The sequence below is a fragment of the Lipotes vexillifer genome, unplaced genomic scaffold (genome assembly GCF_000442215.2).
Source record: "Lipotes vexillifer unplaced genomic scaffold, Lipotes_vexillifer_v1.1 scaffold1306, whole genome shotgun sequence".
Taxonomy (NCBI): domain Eukaryota; kingdom Metazoa; phylum Chordata; class Mammalia; order Artiodactyla; family Lipotidae; genus Lipotes; species Lipotes vexillifer.
This window is the reverse complement of record NW_006786512.1, coordinates 1,924,647-1,941,978: the sequence shown is the minus strand read 5'-3', so window position 1 is coordinate 1,941,978 and position 17,332 is coordinate 1,924,647. Positions and strand designations below refer to the sequence as shown.

General features: G+C 40.5%; 1 protein-coding gene and 1 pseudogene across 1 annotated transcript in view; one reads left to right on the top strand and one right to left on the bottom strand.

Moving 5' to 3' along the window:
* SP3 (Sp3 transcription factor) overlaps positions 1–17,332 on the top strand; it is an 82,678-nt gene that overhangs the window by 47,630 nt on the left and 17,716 nt on the right. The window lies entirely within an intron of this gene.
* LOC103080593 (SERTA domain-containing protein 1 pseudogene) lies at positions 8,954–9,670 on the bottom strand (annotated as a pseudogene).

Sequence of the window (17,332 nt, the reverse complement as noted above, 5' to 3'; positions counted from 1 at the left end):
TCTTTCCCTCCTTAACCCCCCAGTTTCTCTCCCTAGAGATAGCCATTGTTACCAGTTTTTTGGGTTTTTTTAACTATGGAATATCTGTGGTGGAAGGATACATTTACAAACACTACCACACCTATGTATTCTCTACCATTCCCTGAAATTGTACCATTCTTCTGCATAAAAAATATTTATGTTGGATCTCTTACTATTACAAGTAGAGAGCTATCTCATTCTTAGCAGTGACAGTAACAGTATTCTATTGAACAAGTGTCTTGTCATTTAGTAAGATCCTTATTGGTGGGTATTTATTTTCTATCTTACTTCAAAGTATACTGCAGTGAATATCCTTATACATATATTTTTTTTTCACTTACAGAAAATATGTGTATGTGAAGAATATATATATATATCTAGAGATTATATACATCTTTAATTTTGGAAGATACTGGAAGTTGTTCCAGTATATCCTTTACATCAGTGAACACAGGTCATGTTATTGCCTTCTTTAAAATCTTCACTGGCTCTTCCATTGCCTTTATTTTTTATTTCATTTGTATTGACGTATAATTGACGCATAAAATTGTATTCCATTGCCTTTAAATTGAGGTTTATTTACCACTATGTATAGAGTTCCTGCTATGTCCAGTGCTGGGCATACAAAGGTGAATAAGATACTTCTTGCACCAGAATTGTTGATAATGTAAAGATTAGACTGGGTATTCTCAGTCTCCACGTTACTGATATTTTCGACCTGATAATTCTTTGTTGTGGGGACTGTCATTTCCATTGTAGGATGTTTAGCAGCATCCCTCACTAGATGCCAGTCGCACCCCCTAACCCTTCATTCATGACAATAAAAAAATGGCTTTAGACATTGCCAAATGTCCACTGGAGGGCAAAATTTCCCCCCTTTTCTTTGAGAACCATTGGGTTAGGCAGTCAGGTAGAAGATTCTGATGTAATGTGGTAAATGGTACACTAACATTGAACCACAGTTGGGAACAGGGAGGAGTAGAGGAGTAACCTTTGAGTGGACATCTTCCAAGGCTTAGCTCAGATACTATCTCATCCCATAGCCTTTCCTGACTCCTGCCTCCTTTATTTTTAATAGCATGTTTGTGTATTACAGTTAACATGTTTGTCTTCTTTTGGAAATCAGCAATTATTTCTTATTCATCTTTTGATCTCTGCTTTTTTTGAGGGTGAACGAATGAAATGTCAGTAATAGGTACAGGATAAACATAGGTTTGTGTGGTAACATATTATGTAAATTTTACCTGCTTGCTTCTGAAATGATTAACTTTGTTCAGTTGTGTGAGATTCCTGGTACTTGTTTATTTTATACTGCTTCCAATTGTGTAATTGTGTTAAATGTGTAGCTTTTTAAAGACTTGGCATTGAGAATTACGTTTTAGAAAGCAATCTATAAATCTGGGGGGGGGAAACAAGAGAAGCAAAAGGAATTTAGATTTAGTCTTGTCTGCATATGAGGAAATTTAGAAGAATTAAAGTTCAGAGAAGTCTTAGATCAAAGAGGCTTCCAGGGGCTTTCCTGGTGGCGCAGTGGTTGAGTATCTGCCTGCCGATGCAGGGGACACGGGTTCGAGCCCTGGTCTGGGAGGATCCCACATGCCACGGAGCAACTAGGCCCGTGAGCCACAGTTACTGAGCCTGCGCTCCGCAACAAGAGAGGCCACGATAGTGAGAGGCCCGCGCACCGTGATGAAGAGTGGCCCCCACTTGCCGCAACTGGAAAAAGCCCTCGCACAGAAGTGAAGACCCAACACAGCCAAAAAAAATAAATAAAATAATAATTTAAAAAAAGTGAATATCTGCTTAAAAAAAAAAAAGAGGGTTCCAGCTGTCAGGGAAGATTTTATGGAAAAGAGAGAACTTCAGTCGAGGAATATAGATTTGTATAGGTAGAAAGATGAGGGGAAGGTATGTTCTAACAAGGCAAAAAGCCATATAAATGAGAATAGAGACAGTCTATCCAGAAGACAGTTTAATGGCCCAGCATTTCCCAAAAAATGGCTTGTAAGATATTAATGGGTATTATTAAATAGGTTATGAAAAATTCTCATTAGCTTATTAAAGTCTGAGAAATCCTGTGGAAAATAAACCTGACTGTTTAAGGAAAGGAAGCAGTATCCTTTTTCTTTTTTAGACTATACATCTCTGGAGATAAGTATTTCATTGGGTTAATTGTGAGAAACGCTTTGGGAAATGCGGTAACAGCATAAATAGAAGGCTTTGATGTTGTCTGGGGACCAGAGACTGATAGGACCTGTTTGGGTAAGAGTAGACAGCGCTAAGTACTATTGGTGAGGATTTTAATATTTTTAACGTAGGCCCTTGAAGGTTTTTGAACAAATGAATAACATGAATAAGTCAACTCTTTGTACTTTAAGAATATATTGGAATGGGAAGAAACTGGCACTGTAGATGATAGGAAGCTATTTCAGTTATACAGGGATAAAGTAAGCAAGTAAAAATGCTCGACATTTCAAAAGATAAATCTACAGGATTTAGTGATAAGCTATCTGGAATAAAAGATGAGTCCTTTAGGGCTTCCCTGGTGGCGCAGTGGTTGAGAGTCCGCCTGCCGATGCAGGGGACACGGGTTCGTGCCCCGGTCCGGGGGGATCCCACATGCCGCGGAGCGGCTGGGCCCGTGAGCCATGGCCGCTGGGCCTGCGCGTCCGGAGCCTGTGCTCTGCAACAGGAGAGGCCACAACAGTGAGAGGCCCGTGTACCACAAACAAACAAACAAAAAAGATGAGTCCATTATTTTAAAAAGATCATACCATGGGCAGAGTTCGGAAGGGAAACTGATCTGGGGGAAGTAAAGGGATACCAGTTTTAATGGATTGAATTTGTGGTGCTAGGTTGCAATGACTATTGGTGGTAGAGATAGAGGACTGAGCCCAAGACAGAGGACTGGAATTCTGTAGAAGAGAGGTGATAACATGAAGTCGTAAGTAGGTAAACTGAATGAGAAAGTTATAAGTAGGTAAACTGAATGAGAAAGTTATAAAAAAGAAGATTTGGGGGAGATTTTGGGGGATGGGGGCTATAAATTAATTAGGTACTCTGTTAGCATTAATAAAAATGCATGAAAATGTGTATATTTGGTACCATTTCTAAGATATTCTTTTAGGATTATAAAGTTTTAGTGGGTAGTAGATTTCTTTGGGTAGCAGAAAAACAAGTATTTCTCTTCTGATGTCTGGCATCAGAAAGTTTAGTTTGGATTCAGTGTAGTTTTGGTTTTGTTTGTTTGGGGTTTGTCTTTGTCTTATTATTTTCTCTCAGAAAGTCATCTACATTGATTACTTATCAGTTCGAGATATTATCACTTATTCTTTATTTAAGAGTTTATTTTACCCTGATTCATAATTAAGTTAGAATATCTGGCTTCAAAACAAGGATTTTATAGGGCGGTATTAATGGTTATATGAAACCAATCCCCATATATACCAGCACACATGTATTCCCTAATTAAAATTTGCTGTTTTATTTACATTAGTCCCTCCTTGTGATGCTCTTTTTAAATTAATTTTGGCTGCGTTGGGTCTTCGTTGCTGTGCTCAGGCTTTCTCTAGTTGTGGCGAGCAGGGGCTACTCTTGTTGTGGAGCATGGGCTCTAGGCTCGCGGGCTTCAGTAGTTGTGGCCCGTGGGCTCTAGAGCGCAGGCTCAGTAGTTGTGGCACATGGGCTTAGTTGCTCCGTGGCATGTGGGATCTTCCCGGACCAGGGCTCAAACCCGTGTCCCCTGCATTGGCAGGTGGATTCTTAACCACTGTGCCGTCAGGAAAGTCCATGATGCTCTTTTATTGCCTACCACTTATACCTCACTGGGATACCCTTTAATACCTAAAACTTCATGTAATCCAGCCAGTATCTTGGGTCCTCTAATAGGCTAAAATTCTTTCTTTGGATGCCTAAGTGAAGGTGGAATAGAGTGTAAGAGTTTATTTTTTAGAAGAAAGGGGTTTCAGCCTTAGACCTGTGAAAGTAGAACTTTAGGCTTTGAAGTAATACCTTTATTTTGGATGAATAAATAGGCAATTGGTTTTTTTGTTTGTTTTTTTTTTGCGGTACGCGGGCCTCTCACTGTTGTGGCCTCTCCCGTTGCGGAGCACAGGCTCTGGACACGCAGGCTCAGTGGCCGTGGCTCACGGGCCTAGCCGCTCCGCGGCATGTGGGATCTTCCCAGACCGGGGCATGAACCCGTGTCCCCCTGCATCGGCAGGTGGACTCTCAACCACTGCGCCACCAGGGAAGCCCAGGCAATTGGTTTTTATGTTACAGTGTTAAATGGCAGAACGTTAACTTCTAAAGGAGATAAGGAAATCTTTAGAAAAAAGTAGTAGAAGTATCTTTAGTTTTGGTTAATGTTAGTTTCCTCTCTTTTGTCCACTTTTGAGGAATAAATGTGGCTTTTCCTCTGCAATTTAATTTTTCTTCAGCCTTGTTTCAGTGGCAGTAGTCCCTTGGAAAGGCTTGATAAGAGAAGTTAAAGAGGATTTGAAGTACTTGTTTGCCAGAATGAAGTAAAAGGAATAGTATTTGAGCTCTAGTCACACCTTTTCAATTGCTTTTACCGACTCTTCAGAAACTTTATTGAAAAAGTTACGTTTCATAGCAAAGAAAATGCATTTGTCCTAGAGTTCTAACTAGCTCGTAGTAGCTTACAACTTCATTGCTTTATTTGCTTTTTGAAGTAGGTGTCTATTGGGAAAAAAGGAAAATTTAAAAGATATAGTTCTTTGAAGACATAATTTGGAAGTTTTTAATTGCAGTTTAAAAATTGGATGTGATAGTCATTAGAGCTATCTACCTATATTTCCGGATTTCTTTCCGGGCACAACCAAGTTGGATGCAGCTATGTAGCTTGCTTTGGCCAATGAACTATGTATGCTCTACTGACTGTTCTACCAGCCTGATCTGTAAGTGAGGAAAGCACACAGAACATTCTTGGCTACGGTGGACATGAATAAAAAAAATAAGCCTTCGTTTTAAGCCACTGAGATTTCAGGGGCTGTTAGCTACTGCAATTTTATTTTGCCCTGCATGGTCTAATATGGTAGCCACTAGCTCCATGATGCTGTTAATAAGCACTTGAAATGTGGCTAGACTGAATTGAGATGTGATTAAGTGTAAAAATATAAACTGGGTTTTAAAGATTTGGTATGAACAAAATGTAAAATAACTCAATAATTTCTACATTGATTGCAGGTTGAAATGTAATTATTTTGGGTATATTGGGTTAAATGAAATATATTAAAATTAATTTCTCTGTTTCTTTTTACCTTTTAAATGTGGCTACTAGAAACTTTACAATTGCATATGTGACTTGAATTATATTTCTGTTGGGCAGCATTTATATAACCTATCCTGACTAAAATCAAACTTGGTACAAGTAGTAGGGTGCTCTAACAGAACCCCTCAGATGTTGAATTGGTCAAGGGTCAGGCAGCAAGGAAACTGATATTAGAGGCTGGGAAGATGGAATGCGGAGAAGCATTTGGTAAAACTTGCCTGCAGTAACTTGGAAGGCCAGTAATGTACCTAATGCATTTATGGCTTTAGGGGATGAGGCTGGAAAACAAATTGTATTTTAGCTGCTCTTGGCTCCATTTGACAAGATGGAAGAAAAAAATGAGCTAGAACATGATTGGCTAGTTTGCAAGTGGGAATGAAGAGCAATAAAGAGAGTCCAGAAATTTGGGGAATTGTAGGATTCGAAGAAGCAATTGTTTCTCACTGTCAATCAGTAAGAGATGAAACTAAGAAGCCTTTTGAGCAGATAATTAAAACTTTTCTGGCAATCAGGGTTATGACCATCACTCTCATTGTTAAAAAGTCCAAATGGATTAAGGTGATTCAGAGTAAAGGTCTACTTAAGGGGGTGGTGCCTTTCCGTTGGGTTAGGGAAAAGAGACTTTTTTTTAAAAGGTATGGATTCCCTACTAAAGCCAGGTAGTTCCAGGGCACCCACAATTAAGTAGAGAGAAATAGCACACAGTCTCATGGGGCAAGAAAGCAAAGAAATGTAGAAAGTGTAAAAGACATATCTAGGAAAAAAGCTATGGTTCTAGACACTGGCACTTGGAAATGGCTAGAACAGATAAGAAGCCTCTTAAGTTTTGCAGGGAGTTGTACAGCCCAAGAAACCAGCATGGAAAGTGTGATTGCATGAGTTGGTCACCACCCCCTAACCTACCAGCAGGCTGAAAATTCCTCTTAGCTAAGGATGCACACTCCCTGTGTTCACTTCACTTGTGGTGGAGGAGGATAGCAGGCAAGAAAAAAAATCTCCTGGAAGGTAGAGCCAAAAGGCTCAGAGAATACTAGACTGAGAAACTCCTCCCAGTGATCAGTCAGAGAATTCTCTCCCCCAGAGCAGAGAGCACTTACACTATCTGTTCAGCGGGGTATGTGAATTGCTATGAACTATTGACTATTTTATCTCCTGTTCCTCCTCTTTTGAACAGGAGTGTTTTTTATGGTTATACTCATTAGCTTTTTCTGTCATTGTGTATTATGTCTGTGAAGGGAGGTAGGTAACTTGATTTAGTTAAACAGGTCTTTGTGAACAAGGGCCACATCTGGACCTGAGAGCTTTGAGCTTGGTGCTATAACTAGGTGGGATTTTGGGGTTATCTTCTGCATGAAAGGGGACAGGTGTATCCAAATGTGGGAGGAAAAGTAAATTGAATATTTGATCAGCACAGGGACTTGGGAATCATGCTTCTTCATAAATAGACCACTTCTCTTCTAAGCACGTGATAGGATTGCCCTTTCATGTCATTATTGAAATCAGGCATGGCTATCTGACTTACTGTGGCCAATAAAATGTGAAAGTTTAAGAGCAGGATGTGATTTACCACATTACCTTTTACCTTCCTTGGCAAGACAATCTTGGAAGCATGTGTCAAGTGGCGGGACTGTGATAAGCAGATCTCTCCTGCCAACCAGAATTGGACATGTAAAATTAATGAGAAATAAACTTTTGTTATGTCAAGCCACTGAGATTTGGGGATTGTTTGTTACTGTACCACCACCTCACTAGTTCCGACTGATGTGTTAGGTTATAATTTTAGTCACAGTAGGTGCTCAATAAATGTTTGAATTGAATACATTGAAATTTGAGGGCAGAAGAAAATGTACAAATTCTGAAACTGCCAAAATACAGCTTTTTGGCTTATATTCCTTATAATAGCCAAGCCCACACATGGACTAAGTGCCCTCTTTTATGTATAGGTAATATGGCAGAGAGATTGTAGAAGACACAGGAAAAATTAGAGAACAATGAAACTTGTGACATTTTAACTAGAAATAATTGTTCAAAGCTATACGTAGCATCCTTATGGTTTACTGGATCATTTAAAGCATTGTTTCCTCTTTCTGGTGGTAGAAACTCAAATTAAGATTGTTGAATCTATAGAAAGTGTAGTGAATAATCCTTAGAAAAAGTAATATGCATTTGAAACACAGGATTGAGGAAATCAAGGGACTGCTTTGTTTAAAGGGAATATTTTTTTAAATGAGATGAGTAGGGGAAAAACCCTAAACCATTATTTTTTTTTAACCCTAGTGTCAGTGGCAGCAACATCAGTTTTAGTTCAGTGCTAGAGCAGAACCTAACCTCAAATGAAGCCTTAGGTAGAACTCCAGTGTATAACACTGATCTTAGGGGGCTGCTCTGATTTATGTGAGGGTCTGAGACTTTATACATAGTCATCTTTTCTGCTGACACCTGTAGTGTCTTTTAAGAAACTATAGTTTGAAAATTCCTGTGCTGGAGCAGGTATAGCCACTGTGGCCATCTTCATTTTTTTTTTTTTTTTTAACATTCAAAAAAATAAATTTGTTTGTTTGGGTTGCGTTGGGTCTTTGTTGCTGCACGGGCTTTCTCTAGTTGCGGTGAGTGGGGGCTACTCTTCATTGCGGTGTGCGGGCTTCTCATTGTGGTGGCTTCTCTTGTTGCAGAGCACGGGCTCTAGGTGCATGGGCTTCAGTAGTTGTGGCTCGCGGGCTCTAGAGCGCCGGCTCAGTAGTTGTGACGCACAGGCTTAGTTGGTCTGTGGCATGTGGGATCTTTCCGGACCAGGAGTCACACCCATGTCCCCTGCATTGGCAGGCGGATTCTTAACCACTGTGCCACCAGGAAAGTCCCCATCTTCATTGTTTTCAGTTTGGGTTTCTTAGGAAAAGCTTTAGGTTCTTTCTGTAGACCTAATTTATCCAATATATATACACAGTTTTAACAATCCTGGCTGATTTCCAAGTTTAAAACTGGCTTGGAAGATAAACATTAGAATGGGCAGTGGATGTGTAGCCTGAGAGATGGAGGTTGGAAGAGTTGGGAAGAAGGCAAAAAAAAAAAACCCCAAAAAACCCACAAGTAGATACAAGAAATAAAAAGCCAGAATTCTGTATATGTTTTTAGTACAGTGTTCTAGGGCTTGTTTACTACCATAAATTATTTTTAATAATGAATTTGAGTCATTAGACTGAGCTTCCCACTAAAGAAGGTAGGTAAATGTATAATTAATTCTGGAGAGATTTCCATTCAAAATATGGTAACCTGTAGTTATCTGGTAAACTACCATCCTAAACAACTCATGCCCTGAAGGTTTAAAATTTTAGATGCTTTCTATGTATTTTTAAAGTGATATACAAAGAAAGAGTATACCAAGCTGTGCCTCCAGGGATTCAGCACTGGGCCTGGTCCAATCACATTCCAGCCACCAGGCCCTGTCATTTCATCACAAGGGCCAATTCCAGACTACCCCCATCAGCCAGAGACCAGAGGACGGAGGTGAAGTTGCCCAGGACTGGATTCTTTCTCTCCAAAGCCCCTCTCTAGGGAAGCCAGCTGTGTCTTTCAAAGGAGAGTTTGTCCAGCCACCAGGCTCAGTTTGGACACCAGATCAACATCCCAGCTCTGGGGGAGTCAGCGCCCTGGCCCTGGTGGCCGCTCCAGTGCCTGTATGCCCACCAGCACGTCCATGAGGTAGTCCAGTTCGGCTTCATCCAGCTCTGGAGCTTCTTCCTTGCCTGGCCCATCCTCAGGGCTGGATTTGTGGCCCTCAGAGGCTGGTGCCCAAAGTTCACTGTCATACACGGATGTGTCAGTGTCCTCAAACAGGCCCTCAAGACCGTCGTCCAGCAGACATCCAGTGGCTGGGCCGAGCAGGTCCAAGGCACCCAAGCTGGGTGGGGCTCCCCCAGTGGGGCGGCCCGGTGGCCCCTCATCTACCAGGGGCTGGGGAGCCTGGCTCAGGCCCTCAATATGGCTGAGGTCCTCCAGAAGGCTGGCCATGGAGGCTGAGAGGGAGGCATCAGAGCTGGCCAGCAGGTTGTCAGCTATGCCTGGGGCTGTAGGCAGGCTGGGCATAGGTGGCAGGGCAGCTGTGAGTGCCATGCACGTCTGAATTCGCCACAGTGTGTTCACTACCAGCACCAGGTGCTGCAGGTCCGGTTCACTCTGCCGCAGGCTGTGGTGGAGCTTGAGCACCGAAAGGTCAAAGAGGGAACTGGAGGCCATGGCTGGGGGTGCCTGTGCCATTGCTGGGTGGCCAGGATCCAGCCACCAGGTGTCGACTGCCAGGGCTTCTTTCCCCTCCTCGTCCTCCTCCCGCTTTCGCTTCAGGCCCTTGCTCAGCATCATCCAGCTCACTAGCTGCCAATCAGAACAAAGAGGGAGCCACCCGCAGCCAATCAGGAAGTGGTGGCGGCAGCATTGCTCACCCGGTCCCCTTCAGCAACCGGCGCCGGAGTTGAGAGACAAGACACAGTTCTCCATACTCTTTTCCAATGTTTAATTTTTAAAAGAGTTTTGTTTGTTTGTTTTTGGCTGCGTTGGGTCTTCCTTGCTGTGCATGGGCTTTCTCTAGTTGCGGTGAGCGGGGTCTTGTTGTGGCGCACGGGCTTTGTTGCTCTGCGGCATGTGGGATCTTCCCGGACCAGGGCTTGAACCCGTGTCCCTGCATTAGCAGGTTGATTCTCAACCACTGCGCCACCAGGGAAGTCCTTTTAAAGAGTTTTTAATAATTAAAACTTACAAAAGAATCCCAGGTTATATAAATTAGAGATGAGCATATAGTATACTATATGCTATATGCTATTGCCATTGTATTTCAACAAATTATGATAATACATAGTATTCAAACAACTATCTGTTCTTCCATAGCTATTTTTTAAAATAGTGTTTTAACAGATGACTGCAAACCAGTTTTTTTTTTTTGACGGTGCTGCGAGGCTTGCAGGATCTTAGTTCCCCAACCAGGGATTGAACTTGGGCCCCTGGCAGTGAAAGCGCCGAGTCCTAACCACTGACCCTCCAGGGAATTCCTGACTGCAAACCAGTTTGGAAGAGAATTTTCTTGCAACATGAAATTAGAATGGATTAGTAGTAGAATTAATGTAGAGCTATATTTTGCACCCTTGGTGAGTAACATAAACATAGCTTTGTGAACATGGGAGAAGATCTGTTTATCTACCGGATGGATGATATAAAAACTGAGAATAGGATTGTGAGAGGTGAGGTTAAAAAACAAAATCATGTATAACTTACCACGTTTTTGTATATTTCCCCTCTTGGCCTTCCTAAGAAGACTTAAAAAAAAAATTGGTCCTGAATTGCTTAGGCTAGCTAAGGAGGTGTTTTGCTTATTCCAATGATGATTAGGTGCTAGGGAGGTAAGCTACTGTAGGGATCCAATTTATATTGTGGTCACGATTTGTTTTGAATGAAGAGCAAAATTATATCTTCCAGTTTAAATACTAGTATTATTCACAACATGTGACTTCTGGTTATCATCTTGTCTCTAAAAATTGAATCTACTCTTAGGATTTGGTACTATTAGGATTTGAATAGTGAGAGTTGTGAGAGCTGCTGGTAACAAATCACTTTCTTATTGTTTCTTAGAGGGCAATCAGGGCTTTTTGAGAGCTATCTTTTTGGTATTATTTTAACCTGGGGGAGTGTTGGAGGAAAACAGCTTTTACTTTTTAAAAAACTTTGGTATATTTTTAAAGTAGTCATTATGAATCTGAAATTACAGAGGAAAACTAGTCTCTGCAGCTAATGGAGGAAGGGATGAATCTTAGCAAAGAGTAGTTTGCAGTAATATCTTATATTGATGTGTATCCTTCATAGTTAATTTGAACTTCTTATCTGTGACACTGAAGATTTTATCTGTAAGATTCCTAACATAAGTCATCTCTGGGAGTGGGAAGTAACGGGAGATTTTCCCAGATTTTTAAAAATTATAGTAAAAAACACATAACATTAAATTTACCATTTTAACCATTTTAAGTGTATAGTTCAGTAGTGTTAAATATATTCACACTGTTGTGCAACAGGCTGTAGAACTTTACATATTGAAAAACTGAAAATCTGTATCCATTCCCCTTCTTTCCTCTTCCTAGCCCTTGGCAACCACCATTCTACATTCTGTTTCTATGATTTTGTCTACTTTTGATACTTCATATTAGTAGACTCATACAGCATTTGTCCTTTTGTGATTGGCTTATTTCACTTAGTGTAATGTTCTCAGGGTTCATCCATGTTGTAGCACATGACAAGATTTCCTTTTTTTTTTTTTTGCGGTACGCGGGCCTCTCACTGCTGTGGCCTCTCCCCCCGTTGCGCAGCATAGGCTCCGGACTCACAGGCTCAGCGGCCATGGCTCACGGGCCCAGCCGCTCTGCGGCACGTGGGATCCTCCCGGACCGGGGCATGAACCCGCGTTCCCTGCATCGGCTGGCGGACTCTCAACCACCGTGCCACCAGGGAAGCCCAAGATTTCCTTTTTAAGGCTGCACAGTATTTCATTGTATGTATATACATTTTCTTTATCGTCCCCAGATCTTTTAAGTCTCACTGATTTGAACAAACTACAATTAAAACCACATATTCGTATGTAAGGAGGCTAGACTGCTATTCCTGGGAACTAGCCCTGGGAGGGAACTGATTTTTTTTTTGCGGTACGCGGGCCTCTCACCGCTGTGGCCTCTCCCACCGCGGAGCACAGGCTCCAGACGCGCAGGCCCAGCGGCCATGGCCCACGGGCGCAGCCGCTTGGCGGTACGCGGGATCCCCCCAGACCGGGGCACCAACCCGTGTCCCCCGCATCGGCAGGCGGACTCCCAACCACTGCGCCACCAGGGAAGCCCCCTGGTTTTTTTATTGAAGTATAGTTGATTCACAGCGTTGTGTTAATTTCTGCTGTACAGCAAAGTGATTCAGTTATACATATATATACACTCTTTTAAAAATTATTTTCCATTATGGTGTATTACAGGATATTGGATACCGTTTCCTGTGCTATACAGTAGGAACTTGTTGTTTATCCATTCTGTATATAATGGTTTGCATCTGCTAACCCCAGACTCCCAATCCATCCCTCCTCCGTACCCCCTCCCTCTTGGCAATCACAAGTCTGTTTTCTAAGGACATGGATTCTTTGAATAAGATGTTGTCAGGCCCTTGACGTCTGCCCTACATTGTGCTCTACCCTACATTGTGCTCTACCTCAGAGATCTCAGACTTTGCAAAGTTACACACAGGTAATGTTTCCCATCCCAGTTTTCCCCAAATTATTATAGTGACCACCGTAGGGTTGCCAGTATTTGGATGGAGGGGCGGTGCTAGGTATGGACATTTTCAAAAGCGAGGGCACTGATTTTTAGCAGTGTTTATAATACGGTTTTGCATAATTCTTTGTCTTATGTCCTGGCTCCACCACTTTTTAGCTGTGTGACTTCAGGCAAATAACTTAACCTCTTTGTTTTCTCATCTAGAAAGTTGGGAGAAAAGTATGACTAAAACCTTAGGGTAGTTGGGAGTACGAAGGAAGTCAGTGTATGTTAAGTGCTTGTAATAGTGTCCAACAAGTAGTAAATCTTATATGTTATCATCATCATAGAGTAGAACACTGTTCCTTTTTTTTTCACATCTTTATTGGGGTATAAATGCTTTACAATGCTGTGTTAGTTGTTGCTGTACAACAAAGTGAATCAGCTATATGTATACATATATCCCCATATCCCCTCCCTCTTAAGCCTCCCTATCTCATCCCTCTAGGTTGTCACAAAGCATCAAGTTGATCTCCTTGTGCTGTGACGCATCTTCCCACTAGCCATCCATTTTGCATTTGGTAGTGTATATATGTCAGTGCTACTCTCTCACTTCATCCCAGCTTCCCCCCCGCCCCCACAACCGTGCCCTCAAGTCCGTTCTCTATGTCTGTGTCTTTATTCCTGCCTTGCCACTAGGTTCACGAGTACAGCTTTTTAAAATTCCATATATATGCGTTAGCATATGGTATTGAACACTTCCTTTAACAGTAACTTATTTAGTACTTCAGATTAAAGTGAAGTTAGTATTTCACTGTTCACAGTGTATATTAATTGCAGGTCATAGTCTCTCTCATATATTTGTGGTATGTCTGTAAAATGAGGTCTTTTGTAAGGCATATTAGAAAATCAGTCATTTCCAGTTATGTTTATGTCTATGTGTGTGTATCTTACAAAAGCTTGTATTGTTTAGATTTACTAGGAAGAATACTCCTATTAATGTATAATCTCCAGTTGGGTAGAAAAGGTTTGAAAATAATTTGGGAAACTGCTGTAAAAAAAAATAGAAGGGAGTTGGATTTGAAAAAGATTAGTAGAGATGAAATAAAAGATTAAATTTAAGTGGGGGAGGGGGAAGGGAGCAGTCATAGAAGAGTAATGATCCAAATCTAAGGAGATAGGGTTTATGGGAAAGAGATTGCTTCATGTTAAAGCAGAGATTATATATATATATATATATATAGTTTATATTTGTTAAAGAAATAAAATTTGGTTTTAAAACCTTCCCCTAAAGTGTTAACCTCTTTTGATCAGATTAGTGAACTTATATTTTTAGGAATCCATGTCTATAGTTTAGAACTATCCCATTGAAAGAAAAACTAGAAAAAAAGACTTGGTAGCTCTGAAATGTCCATAGGAATCTAAATAGTTATGAACGTGAAAATGTAATTAAATAATATACGAGATCTTATAGGATTATCCTGTAATTCTGTTTAGGTGATTTTTATAGCAGGTGAAACTGATTAAAGAAAAAATGTAAGGAAAATAAACTTTCAGAATCAAATGAAGTAATTTCATCAGTACTTTAAAAATTGAAGGCAGAGAACATGAAAGCCTTTGATAAGAACAACAAAATCCTAATGATACGCTATTGATAAAGGAGAATGTCTCATTTTATCAATAGTACTGTAATTCATATTTATCTAGTATTATTTAAATTAAATATGCATGTTTCAGACTTGATAAACCAGTAAATAATTTATCTTAAATATTCAGTTAGCTCTATTGACGAATAAGTAGCAAATAGTCTCAGGAGGAAGCATTTAACATTTTCTTCTGGTAATATTTTTAATAGAAATCTAAACATACGCTGAGTTATTAATGCTTAACTAATATTGATTATACAGATTGCCATTGCTGCCTTCACTAATTCCATGTCATTTGTGTTTGTGTTACATATGATAAGCCTGCTCACTTACCCACTTTTTGTTGCTTTTAGCATGCTGCTGCATATTGCTGTTTATATGTACTTGGATATGCTTGGATTAAATGGAATTGTATTTTTTGGTTTTAACTGAATGTCCTTCAGAGTGGACAAGTGGCTTTAATATTCATGTAAAGAAACCATGGATTGAATAGAAAAGAAATGCAAGTATCATTGAAAATGGTAGAGTTTCCATCTGCTATTAATAACACTGAATCTTACCTAAATACTGTTGTGACATTATCTAATATTGAGCTATCACAGTTAACAATACATTTGTTTATCTTATATAACTATTTGTGTTTTATAATGTTTAATAATCAGAATAGTATTACTTGTATATACTTAATAAACACATTTATGGGGTGCATGTTCAAAACTTTACTAATAGTGTCGAGCAATCAAGAAGATTTGGAGACCACTGGCTTCATCCTCTTCCTAATCCACAAAAACAGCCAAACTCTTTGAAGTCATCAGTGCTATATAGTGGTGTCTATGGGAAGTTGGATCCATCTACACCCTCACCACCACACTCCCGTACGCCAGTCCCTACTTTTTTGGTATTCCTCTACTTAAAGTGTATTAATGACATGTTAAAATAATACCTTTCTGTTATTTTGTGTTTGTCCATTGGCTATACAAGAAAATTAGTCTTATCTTTGTAACCATACTGTGTTGTATGTGTGTGTATGTATTTTTTCATCATTTAAAGTCTCTGTTTCTCTCTCTTTTCCTTTAGCTCTTACCGAGGTGTGCAGGAAATTGGAAAAAAAAAAAATTTTCATTTATATATCCCTTTCACAAACTTGTTTGATTGGGGTAGGCCTTGAAAACAACTATAACTGTGGCACAAAGATATTGTCAGTCATATACCAGGCCAGATGAAGTGGACATTTAAGCATTTTGAGGTAGAGAATAGATATAATCAAAAACCAGTGCTGTTAGTTTATAACATTCTTAAATGTATACTCAAATGTCCTTGAGAATTTGTTTCCATTGCTTACATTTTTTTCTTGTGTTTAAAACTTGTTATTCCTTAAGTACCAAAAGTCAAGTTTAGATAAGCATGTTCATTTTTATATTACTAGTGTATATCATATAGGTAGTGCTACTGAAAATAAAGGTTAGTTTACACTGTTTCAGGTAGTGTTATGTGTTAAATCTACCCATGTGGGCTAGTTTAGGACCTTCAGTGCCCTTTTTATTATGCTTGCTTTCCCTGCAGAACTCTTGGAAAGACTTGTATATACTTGTTTCTAGTTCATTTCCTTCCATTTTCTTGAATGTACTCTGGGCAGGGTTGTATTCTCACTTCTCTGTTGGAACAGCTCTTGTCAAGATATTACCACATTGTTACATCCAAAAGTCATTTCTGAATCCTCATTTTACTTGACTGACAAGTGTTTGACATCTTTGATTATTTTCTTCTTCTTTTTTTTTTTTTTGGCGGTACGCGGGCCTCTCACTGTTGTGACCTTTCCCATCACGGAGCACAGGCTTAGCGGCCATGGCTTACGGACCCAGCCGCTCCACGGCATGTGGGATCCTCCCGGACCGGGGCACGAACCCGTGTCCCCTGCATCGGCAGGCGGACTCTCAACCACTGCGCTACCAGGGAAGCCCCTGATTATTTTCTTCTTGAAATGATTTCTTCACTTGGCTTTTGGATACCAGCTTCCTCCTATCTCACTGGCTTTTTTTCTTTCTTTTTTTTTTTTAATCTCTGCTTGTCAGCTTTGAAGTGCCTAGGGTTTCTTCCTATAAATAGATATATATATACTCCATTCCAGGTGACTCTCAGTAACCAACTATAAATGTTGATGATGCCCAAATTTATATCTGTGGGCCTTACTTCTGTTTGAACTCCAGATCCGTCAGCTGCCTAATCAACATGATCATTTGGGTATTTCATAGGTACTTCAAAACTTTCATATCCAAAAATGGACCCCTGAATGGCACCCCTCTCCCATAATTTTTTTCTACCCCCTCTCTACTCTGTTTCAGTTAATGGCAGCTCCATCTTTTTAGTTGCTCAGGACTAAAACCTTGGAGTTATATTTAACTCCTTGTTCTCACACCTCACATAAAACCCTGTTATCAAATCTGTTAGCAAATGTCTTTGACTCTACCTACAAAGTATTTCCTGATTCTGACCATTCCTTACCACTTCCTCATTAACAACTAGTTTTACGCCACTATATCACCCCTCTACTCTCAGTGGCTTCACTCACTGAATAAAATGTAAACTTTTATTTATTTATTTTTTTGCGGTACGCGGGCCTCTCACTGCTGTGCCCCCTCTCCCACTGCAGAGCACAGGCTCCGGATGCGCAGGCCCAGCAGCCATGGCTCACGGGCCCAGCCGCTCCGCGGCATGTGGGATTCTCCCAGACCGGGGCACGAGCCCGCGTACCCTGCATCAGCAGGCAGACTCTCAACCACTGCGCCACCAGGGAAGCCCTAAAATGTAAACTTATAGTGGCCTACAAGGTAGTACACAATGTATAACATCATATATAATCTTATCCCACCTTTACATTTTTATCTCTGCCATCTTGTCACTTACTACTCTTCTTTCACATTCATTTCTTTCTAGCCACACAGGCCTCCTTGCATTTCTCTGAACACACCAAGCATACATCCACCTTGCTCTTCCTTCGACCTGGAATACTTTCCCCCACCTTCTTGCTCCTTTACCTCCTTCAGGGTCAATTGTCACCGTATTAGCAAAGCCTTTTCTGGCCACTTATTTAAAACAGCAAGTAC